We start from the raw sequence: 10,700 nt of genomic DNA on the forward strand, positions 1-10,700 counted from the left end.
AACCTAAAAGTCTGAATTATGTTTATTGTCCCTACTAGAAGGTATTAGTCCGTCAAATTGATGCTAATTGAGCCTAAGAAGTAATTACCAAGATCTGTGTTTGTTCTTATTCTCAGTATTAACTGCTGATTTTTAAGGCCTTACATACTTGATTCATTCATTCGTTTATTTAACAAATGCTTGTAGAGTGCCTACTATGTGCCAGGCGTGCAGCTGGCTGCTGGGGTAGAAAAATAGGACACTGTAATTATCCCCATACGACAGCCTCACAGGACTAGGCTTTGTGAAATGATGGGCGTTAAAATAGAAACTCACATCAAGTTCTGTAGGAAGAGGATGAGTAGGAGTCAAGCAAAGCTTCACCACAGAGATAGGTTGGGTCTTGAGGGCTGAGTGTTTTTCAATCAAGGTGGAGAAGGATATTGCAGACAGGAAGAAAAAGTTGTGCTCAGGGTTGTAACACAACAGACATTATCTGGGGCATTAAATGGGGCAACTGCCAATACATTACATAGGAGCGCAATGTTAGATGAGAGGAGGAAGAAGCCAGCTCTCAAACTTGAACAGAAATATCAAGACAGTGTCATATTTGCACATCACTGGTAGATACTAACCAGTTTCCCTATTAACTCGTTGGACATGTATTCAAAGGACCCATGATCATGTAATATGGACAACACACATCAGTCTACTCCAAAAGTATAAATCACTGGTAACCTTCTAGCCACTGACTTTGCATTTAATCATTTCACAGTTCCTCCAAGATGTTAAATTAACATACCATCAGAATGCCCAGTTTTTCCAAGGCAACCATGAATTTATTAAAAGAAACTTCAATTCTGCCTGCTGGTTTGTGTGATCTAGTGTTTGGCTGTTTGTGTTGTTACCACAGCAACAGGTGGACAGTTAAATTTGGCTGCGAACATGTGGTACTGCTAAAATATCATTTTATGACGAACTTTCTGGTACTATTTCCCCTGGTAGAGTTAAAGATGACATAATGAGCCACGGTCCCTGAGGAGGAATCAAACAGAAGAGGGAGTAAGATAAGGGGTGAGGTTTCCAAAGGGCTTCATGGACCACATCCTATGGCAAGGAATAGATAGCTCTTACTGGAAGTCTTTGAGGCATACAGTGGGTTAAACGGTGCTAATAACACCAGTGTGAACTTGCCTTTCCCCAAACAGGGAAGTATTCCGGCTTTCCAACCTAACTGACCATGGATCACTTTTTCACCTAGCAACTCAGGGACCTTCCGTGAAACATACATTGAGAAAATGCAGAGTTAGATATTGTAGCTTTAAAAGAAAAAAAAAAAAAACCCTATTAAAAACCTTACACGGACTACTAAGTTAAAGAAGCCCATATGAAAAGGCTACATTCTATTTGATTCCAACTATGTAACATTCTGGAAAAGGCAAAACTACAGAGAGAATTTAAAAGATCAGTGGTTGCAAGGGTTTTTGGGGGAGCAAATGATGAACAGGTGGAACACAGGACTTTTAGGGGAGTGGAGCTACTCTGTGATACTATAATGGTCATTATACATTTGTCCAAGCCCATACAATGTCCAACACCATGAATGAAGCCTAACATGAACTATGGACTTCAGGTGATAACGATGTGTCAGTTTAGGTTCATCAATTGTAACCAACATACCACTCCGGTGGAGGATGCTGATACGAGGCTGTGCAAGTGTCAGATGAACAGGTATATGAGAAAACTTGGTATTTCTAAGTTTTGCTGTGATGTAGCAGCTCTAAAAAAACTGCTCTAAAAAATAAGGTCTGTTTTTTAAAAAACTATTATATTCTATGTAGGAAAACTACAAAATTAGAGGAACTGCCTCTGAGCTGTGATCCCCAAAGTCCGTTCGCCGTATTTTAAAAACAGGGTTCCAGGTGAACAACTGTGGACTGAGCCCTGTGCTAGGCGCTGTGGTAGCAACAGGAGAAACAGAAATTCTGGCCCCCAAGCTTTTGTAATCTGATTGGGAAGGAGGAAAATTAGAGATGGATAGATAATGAAACAATTAGAAAAATATACTTAGCTAATATTTATTGGGTCCTTCTCATCATGGAGCTGACAGTCTAGGTTGAGGGAAAACTATCACATCAGCAAAAACACAAACAGGAACTCCTATTATGGAGCTGAACAAAAGCAGCTTCATTTAGAATCTGGTATTGAAAACTTTTCTGAGGAAGTGACACTGAGCTGAAACAGAAGATACTAGTCAGTTGAAAAGTGAAGGGAAGAGTGTTCTAGGCAGAGGAACAGTATGTGTAAAATCCCTGAGGTGGGAACAGCTCACAGTTCCTAGAACTAAAAGTCACCATTTCCACATGCCTGGGTGGCTCAGTTAAGCATCTGCCTTCAGGGGGCGGAGCAAGATGGCAGAGGAGTAGGAGACCTGGATTTCGTCTGGTCTCAGGAATTCATCTGGACAGGGATCAAACCATTCTGAACACCTACAAACTCAACAGGAGATCGAAGAAAAGAATAGCAACAACTCTGAACAGAAAAGCGACCACTTTCTGGAAGGTAGGATGTGCGGAGAAGTGAATCCGAGGCAATATTCGGGAGGACAGACGGTGGGGGAGGAGCCTCCGTGGGCCACTTCTGGCAAGTGATAAACCCAGGGAGCACAAAATCGGAACTTTTAGAAGTTGGCTCCACTGAGGGACGTCGCTCCGGTGGCTAAGCGGGGGGTGGAACCCTCGTGGGACAGTGTGGTCTCAGGACCCTTGGGGTCACAGAAAGACCAGGGGTGCCTGAGTGTAGCAGAGCTCCCAGGTATCGGAGCAGGGAAGCCGGCTGCAGAGACGGAGCCGAGGTGTAGGCTCTCACCTCGGGGTTGCCATAAACCGTGATCCAAGGCACAGTCGGGCCACTGCTCCTCCAGCAGGGACCCAACAAGTGGCAGATCCGGGGAGACTCCCCTTCTTCCCCTGGGAGGAGCAGCACGGGAGCGCACTGCAGGAATCTGCTGGGTTTGGAGACTCCACACGGGGTCGTGCACCAGAGATAGAAATGCTAGGTCACAGGCCAGGTGAGCACGGAGTGCGGCCAGAGACCGGGGAGACGGGAGTGACTGACTGCTTTTCTCTGGGGGCGCACTGAGGAGCAGGGCCCCGAGTTCTCGACTCCTCCGGGGCAGAGATTGGGAGGCCGACATTTTCACTTTCGGCCTCCAAATTTGTAGGGAAAGCTTCCCAGGAAAAAAAGCTCTGGAGAGCAAACCCAAGCAGATTACTTAGCCCTGACGGCAAGGACAAGACAATTCTGCCTCTGGCAAAGACATTTGGGAACCACGGCAACAGGCCCCTCCCCCAGAAGATCAGCAAGAACTGCCAGCCAAGACCAACTTTACCCATCAATGAGAACGGCAGAACTCCAACGCTAGGGGAATACTGCACATAGAATCCATGGCTTTTTTACCATGATTCTTTAGTCTTTCAAATTTTTTTTTTAATTTTTCTTTTTCCCTTTTTCAACCAACATCTTATCAATCCCTTTTTTAAAAAACATTTTTATTTTTCATTTTTAGAGTCATATTCTATCCCTTCATAGTAGTTACCCTTATTTTTGGCATATATATATATAAGTTGTTCTCTCTCTAAAATTTTGAGATAGTTTCTTCTAACAGATCAAAATATACCTTAAATCTCTAGTGTATGGTTTTGTTCTACTCTTCTGCCTGATCACATTCTCTCCCTTTTTTTTTTCTTTTTTTAAATCCTCTTTTCTTTTTTCAAACAACTTATCAATTCCTTTTATAAAATTTTTTTATAATTTTCATCTTTACAGTCATATTCCATCCCTTCATCATATCAATCCTTATTTTTGTACATAAATTTTTCTTTCTTAAAATTTTGGGAGGCACTATCTTCTAACAGACCAAAATACACCCAAAATCTAGTGTGTGGCACTGATCTATGTACCAGCCTGATCATATTTGATCATATTCTGGTTTTTTTGTTTTGTTTTGTTCTGTTTTATTTTTTCTGGTTTTTATCTTTTTCTTTTTCTTTTTTTTTTTTTTTTTTTTTTGCTTTTTCTTTTTAATTTCCTTCCCTTTCTTTTTCCCCCGGCTTGAGGTCTTTTCTGATTTGTTTACAGTATATTTTCTGGGGATATTGTTACCCTGTTAGCATTTTGTTCTCTCATTCATCTATTCTCCTCTGGACAAAATGACAAGATGGAAAAAATCACCTCAACAAAAACAACAAGAGGTAGTACCTGACTGCCAGGGACCTACTCAATACGGACATTAGTACAATGTCGGATCTAGATTTCAGAATCATCACTTTAAAGATACTAGCTGGGCTTGAAAAAAGCATGGAAGTTATTAGAGAGACCCTTTCTGGAGAAGTAAAAGAACTAAAATCTAACCAAGTTGAAATCAAAAAGGCTATTAATGAGGTGCAAAAAAATGGGGGTGCTAACTGCTAGGATAAATGAGGCAGAAAAGGGAATTGGTGATATAGAAGACCAAATGATGGAAAATAAAGAAGCTGAGAAAAAGAGAGATAAACAACTACTGGATCACGAGGGCAGAATTCGAGAGATAAGCCATACCATAAGACAAAACAACATTAGAAAAATTGGGATCCCAGAAGAAGAAGAAAGAGAGAGGGGGGCAGAAGGTATATTGGAGCAAATTATAGCAGAGAACTTCCCTAATTTGGGGAAAAAAACAGGCATCAAAATCCAGGAGGCACAGAGGACCCCTCTCAAAATCAATAAAAATAGGTCAACAGCCCGACATCTAATAGTAAAACCTACGAGTCTCAGAGACAAAGACAAAATCCTGAAAGCAGCTCGGGACAAGAGATCTGTAACCTACAATGGTAGAAACATTAGATTGGCAACAGACCTATCCACAGAGACCTGGCAGGCCAGAAAGGACTGGCAGGATATATTCAGAGCACTAAATGAGAAAAATATGCAGCCAAGAATACTATATCCAGCTAGGCTGTCATGAAAATAGAAGGAGAGATAAAAAGCTTCCAGGACAAACAAAAACTAAAGGAATTTGCAAACACGAAACCAGCCCTACAAGAAATCTTGAAAGGGGTCCTCTAAGCAAAGAGAGAGCCTAAAAGCAACACAGACCAGAAAGGAACACAGACAATATACAGTAAGAGTCACCTTAGAGGCAATACAATGGCACTAAATTCATATCTTTCAATAGTTACCCTGAATGTAAATGGGCTAAATGCCCCAATCAAAAGATACAGGCTATCAGATTGGATTAAAAAACAAGACCCATCAATATGCTGTCTGCAAGAGACTCATTTTAGACCCAAAGACACCCCCAGATTGAAAGTGAGGAGGTGGAAAACTATTTGCCATGCTAATGGACACCAAAAGAAAGCTGGGGTGGCAATCCTTATATCAGACAAACTAGATTTTAAACCAAAGACTGTCATAAGAGATGAGGAAGGACACTATATCCTACTTAAAGGGTCTATCCAACAAGAAGATCTAACAATTGTAAATATCTATGCCCCTAACATGGGAGCAGCCAATTATATAAGGCAATTAATAACAAAAGCAAAGAAACACATTGACAACAATACAATAATAGTGGGGGACTTTAACACCCCCCCTCACTGAAATGGACAGATCATCTAAGCAAAAGATCAACAAGGAAATAAAGACTTTAAATGACACACTGGACCAAATGGACTTCCCAGATATATTCAGAACATTCCATCCCAAAGCAACGGAATATACATTCTTCTCTAGTGCCCATGGAACATTCTCCAGAATCAATCACATCCTAGGTCATAAGTCAGGTCTCAACTGGTACCAAAAGATTGGGATCATTCCCTGCCTATTTTCAGACCACAATGCTTTGAAACTAGAACTCAATCACAAGAGGAAAGTCAGAAAGAACTCAAATACATGGAAACTAAAGAGCATCCTACTGAAGAATGAATGGGTCAACCAGGAAATTAAAGAAGAATTTAAAAAATTCATGGAAACCAATGAAAACACAACTGTTCAAAATCTTTGGGATGCAGCAAAAGCAGTCCTAAGAGGAAAGTATATAGCAATACAAGCCTTTCTCAAGAAACAAGAAAGGTCTCAAGTATACAACCTAACCCTACACCTAAAGGAGCTGGAGAAAGAACAGCAAATAAAGCCTAAACCCAGCAGGAGAAGAGAAATAATAAAGATCAGAGCAGAAATCAATGAAATAGAAATCAAAAGAACAGTAGAACAGATCAATGAAACTAGGAGCTGGTTCTTTGAAAGAATTAACAAGATTGATAAACCCCTGGCCAGACTTATCAAAAAGAAAAGAGAAAGGACCCAAATCAACAAAATCATGAATGAAAGAGGAGAGATCACAACCAACACCAAAGAAATACAAACAATTATAAGAACATATTATGAGCAACTCTATGCCAGCAAATTAGATAACCTGGAAGAAATGGATGCATTCCTAGAGATGTATCAACACCAAAACTGAACCAGGAAGAAATAGAAAACCTGAACAGACCTATAACCACTAAGGAAATTGAAGCAGTCATCAAAAATCTCCCAACAAGCACGCACCCAGGGCCACATGGCTTCCCAGGGGAATTCTACCAAACATTTCAAGAAGAATTAATACCTATTCTTCTGAAACTGTTCCAAAAAATAGAAATGGAAGGAAAACTTCCAAACTCGTTTTATGAGGCCACCATTACCTTGACCCCCAAACCAGGCAAAGACCCCATCAAAAAGGAGAATTACAGACCAATATCCTTGATGAACATGGAAGCAAAAATTCTCACCAAAATACTAACCAATAGGATCCAACAGTACATTAAAAGGATTATTCACCACGACCCAGTGGGATTTATCCCTGGGCTGCAAGGTTGGTTCAACATCTGCAAATCAATCAACGTGATACAATACATTAACAAAAGAAAAAACAAGAATCATATGATCCTCTCAATAGATGCAGAAAAAGCCTTTGACGAAGTACAGCATCCTTTCTTGATCAAAACTCTTCAGAATATAGGCATAGAGGGTACATACCTCAATATCATAAAAGCCATCTATGAAAAACCCACAGCGAATATCATTCTCAATGGGGAAAACCTGGAAGCTTTCCCCCTAAGGTCAGGAATGCGGCAGGGATGTCCACTATCACCACTGCTATTCAACATAGTATTAGAAGTCCTAGCCACAGCAATCAGACAACAAAAGGAAATCAAAGGTATCCAAATCGGCAAAGAAGAAGTCAAACTCTCACTCTTTGCAGATGATAGGATACTTTATGTGGAAAACCCAAAAGACTCCACCCCAAAACTGCTAGAACTCATACAGGAAAATTCAGTAAAGTGGCAGGATATAAAATCAATGCCCAGGAATCAGTGGCATTCCTATACACCAACAACAAGACAGAAGAAAGAGAAATTAAGGAGTCGATCCCATTTACAATTGCACCCAAAACCCTAAGATACCTGGGAATAAATCTAACCAAAAGGCAAAGGATCTGTACTCAGAAAACTATAGAATACTCATGAAAGAAATTGAGGAAGACACAAAGAAATGGAAATATGTTCCATGCTCATAAATTGGAAGAACAAATATTGTGAAGATGTCAATGCAACCTAGAGCAATCTACACATTCAATGCAATCCCCATCAAAATACCATCCACTTTTTTCAAAGAAACGGAACAAATCATCCTAAAATTTGTATGGAACCAGAAAAGACCCCGCATAGCCAGAGGAATGTTGAAAAAGAAAAGAAAAGCTGGCAGCATCACAATTCTGGACTTCCAGCTCTATTACAAAGCTGTCATCATCAAGACAGTATGGTACTGGCACAAAAACAGACACATAGATCAATGGAACAGAATAGAGAGCCCAGAAATGGACCCTCAACTCTATGGTCAACTCATCTTTGACAAAGCAGGAAAGAATGTCCAATGGGAAAAAGACAGTCTCTTCAACAAATGGTGTTGGGAAAATTGGACAGCCACATGCAGAAGAATGAAACTGGACCATTTCCTTACACCACACACAAAAATAGACTCCAAATGGTTGAAAGACCTCAATGTGAGAGAGGAGTCCATCAAAATCCTAAAGGAGAACACAGGCAGCAACCTCTTTGACCTCAGCTGCAGCAACTTCTTCCTAGAAACATCGCCAAAGGCAAGGGAAGCAAGGGCAAAAATGAACTATTGGGACTTCATCAAGATCAGTTTCTTTTGCACAGCAAAAGAAACAGTCAACAAAACCAAAAGACAACCGACAGAATGGGAGAAGATATTTGCAAATGACATATCAGATAAAGGGCTAGTATCCAAAATCTATAAAGAACTTATCAAACTCAACACCCAAAGAACAAATGATCCAATCAAGAAATGGGCAGAAGACATGAACAGACATTTTTCCAAAGAAGACATCCAAATGGCCAACAGACACATGAAAAAGTGCTCAACATTGCTCGGCATCAGGGAAATCCAAATCAAAACCTCAATGAGATACCACCTCACACCAGTCAGAATGGCTAAAATGAACAAGTCAGGAAACAACAGATGTTGGCGGGGATGCGGAGAAAGGGGAACCCTCCTACACTGTTGGTGGGAATGCAAGCTGGTGCAACCACTCTGGAAAACAGTATGGAGGTTCCTCAAAAAGTTGAAAATAGAGCTACCATACGATCCAGCAATTGCACTACTGGGTATTTACCTCAAAGATACAAATGTAGGGATCCGAAGGGGTACATGCACCCCGATTTTTATAGCAGCAATGTCCACAATAGCCAAACTGTGGAAAGAGCCAAGATGTCCATCAACAGATAAATGGATAAAGAAGATGTGGTATATATATACAATGGAATATTATGCAGCCATCAAAAGGAATGATATCTTGCCATTTGCAATGACGTGGATGGAACTGGAGGGTGTTATGCTGAGCGAAATAAGTCAATCAGAGAAAGACATGTATTATATGACTTCACTGATATGAGGAATTCTTAATCGCAGGAAACAAACTGAGGGTTGCTGGAGTGGTGGGGGTGGGAGGGATGGGATGGCTGGGTGATAGACACTGGGGAGGGTATGTGCTATGGTGAGCGCTATGAACTGTGCAAGACTGTTGAATCACAGATCTGTACCTCTGAAACAAATAATACATTATATGTTAAGAAAAAAAAGAAGATAGCAGGAGGGGAAGAATGAAGGGGGGCAAATCGGAGGGGGAGATGAACCATGAGAGACTATGGACTCTGAAAAAGAACCTGAGGGTTGTAGAGGGGAGGGATGTGGGAGGATGGGTTAGCCTGCTGATGGGTATTAAAGAGGGCACGTACTGCATGGAGCACTGGGTGTTATACATAAACAATGAATCATGGAACACTACATCAAAAACTAATGATGTAATGTATGGTGATTAACATAACAATAAAAAATAAAATAAAATGTTTAAAAAGGCAAAAAAAAAAAAAAAAAGCATCTGCCTTCAGCTCAGGTCATGATCCCAGCTTCCTGAGATTGAGTCCTTTGCGGGGCTCCCTGCTCAGTGGGAAGCCTCCCTCTGCTTGTGCGCTCTCTCTCTCTCTCTCTCTGACAAATAAATAAAACCTTTAAAAAAATAAATAAAATTAAAAAAAAATAAAAGCTGCCATTTCAAAGAGGAGTGTGTATGAGGGGAGAATGGAGAAGTGGACAGGGCCCAGCAGGCAGGGCCCTGAGGACAGGTGAAGGAGCATATCTTCTATTCCAATGGAAATGGGAAAACTTTGAGAGGTATTAGGCAGTGACAGGTCATGATCTGCTTTATGTTTTACTGTATAGGATGCTAGGAATCACTCCCTCATCAAGTTTGCCGGTTTGGTCACTGACTCATTCTCTGGTGAAATGCAAGTCCACAGAAAGAGAGAGAGCCACTTGGGTTCAAGTTTAAGTGTTATTTCAGCCAAAAGCTATAGCTGTTATGGGGGTGGGGGCAGGGGCACATTTATTAGGAAGCCTATGTTACCACTGCAAAAAACTTGTCAGTATGGCAGCATCTAAGTGTGTGCGGTGGGGAGAGGGATGGAGGTTTTCCATTCACAAAGCTTGGTTTGAGCCAGCAGGGAAGAAGATGCAGTGAAAAGGAAGGACAAACTGAAAGGCCACATTCGTTTCTGAGCATCAGTGCATTGTTTTTATGCCTATACCTCTGCTATTTTGACAACTTTCTCTGAAAGCTATTAATACCCTTAGTAGTCATCAACTAAATGCCTTAGCTGGGAAATAGTTCCTGGTTAAAAGCAAGATAGGTCCCAAGTGAATGGCACTCAGAAAGGGGAAAGAAACAGGGTCAACTTGGAACAGACCTCCTCTGCCCTGCATCTCTTTCTTGCCAGTGTTCAACTAGGATTCAGGAGACTCAGTCTAGACCCCACTGTCCCCCTGCTGTGTGACTTTAAGTAAATCCCTTCACTTCTCTAAGCCCTTTATCACCAGTAACTAGTGAGGGTTTAACTATATGCTCATGAAGGTCTCTTCCCACTCTAACCTTGATGCTATGATTGATTGTCTTTACCGAAAGAAAGTTCTTCCTTGAGACCTCTCATAACACAAGTTGGGGGTAGAGAGGGAAGGGGGAAGGAGACAAAGGGAGGGGTGAAGGGGGTGTTCTGCATTTTAATAGTCACGGAGTTCACCCAAGCCTTGTAACCTGCCTGTGTCACTCCTTGGTGACAAGG

Source organism: Mirounga leonina, unplaced genomic scaffold, assembly GCF_011800145.1.
Source record: "Mirounga leonina isolate KUSES-001 unplaced genomic scaffold, KU_Mleo_1.0 Mir_125, whole genome shotgun sequence".
Classification (NCBI taxonomy): Eukaryota; Metazoa; Chordata; class Mammalia; order Carnivora; family Phocidae; genus Mirounga; species Mirounga leonina.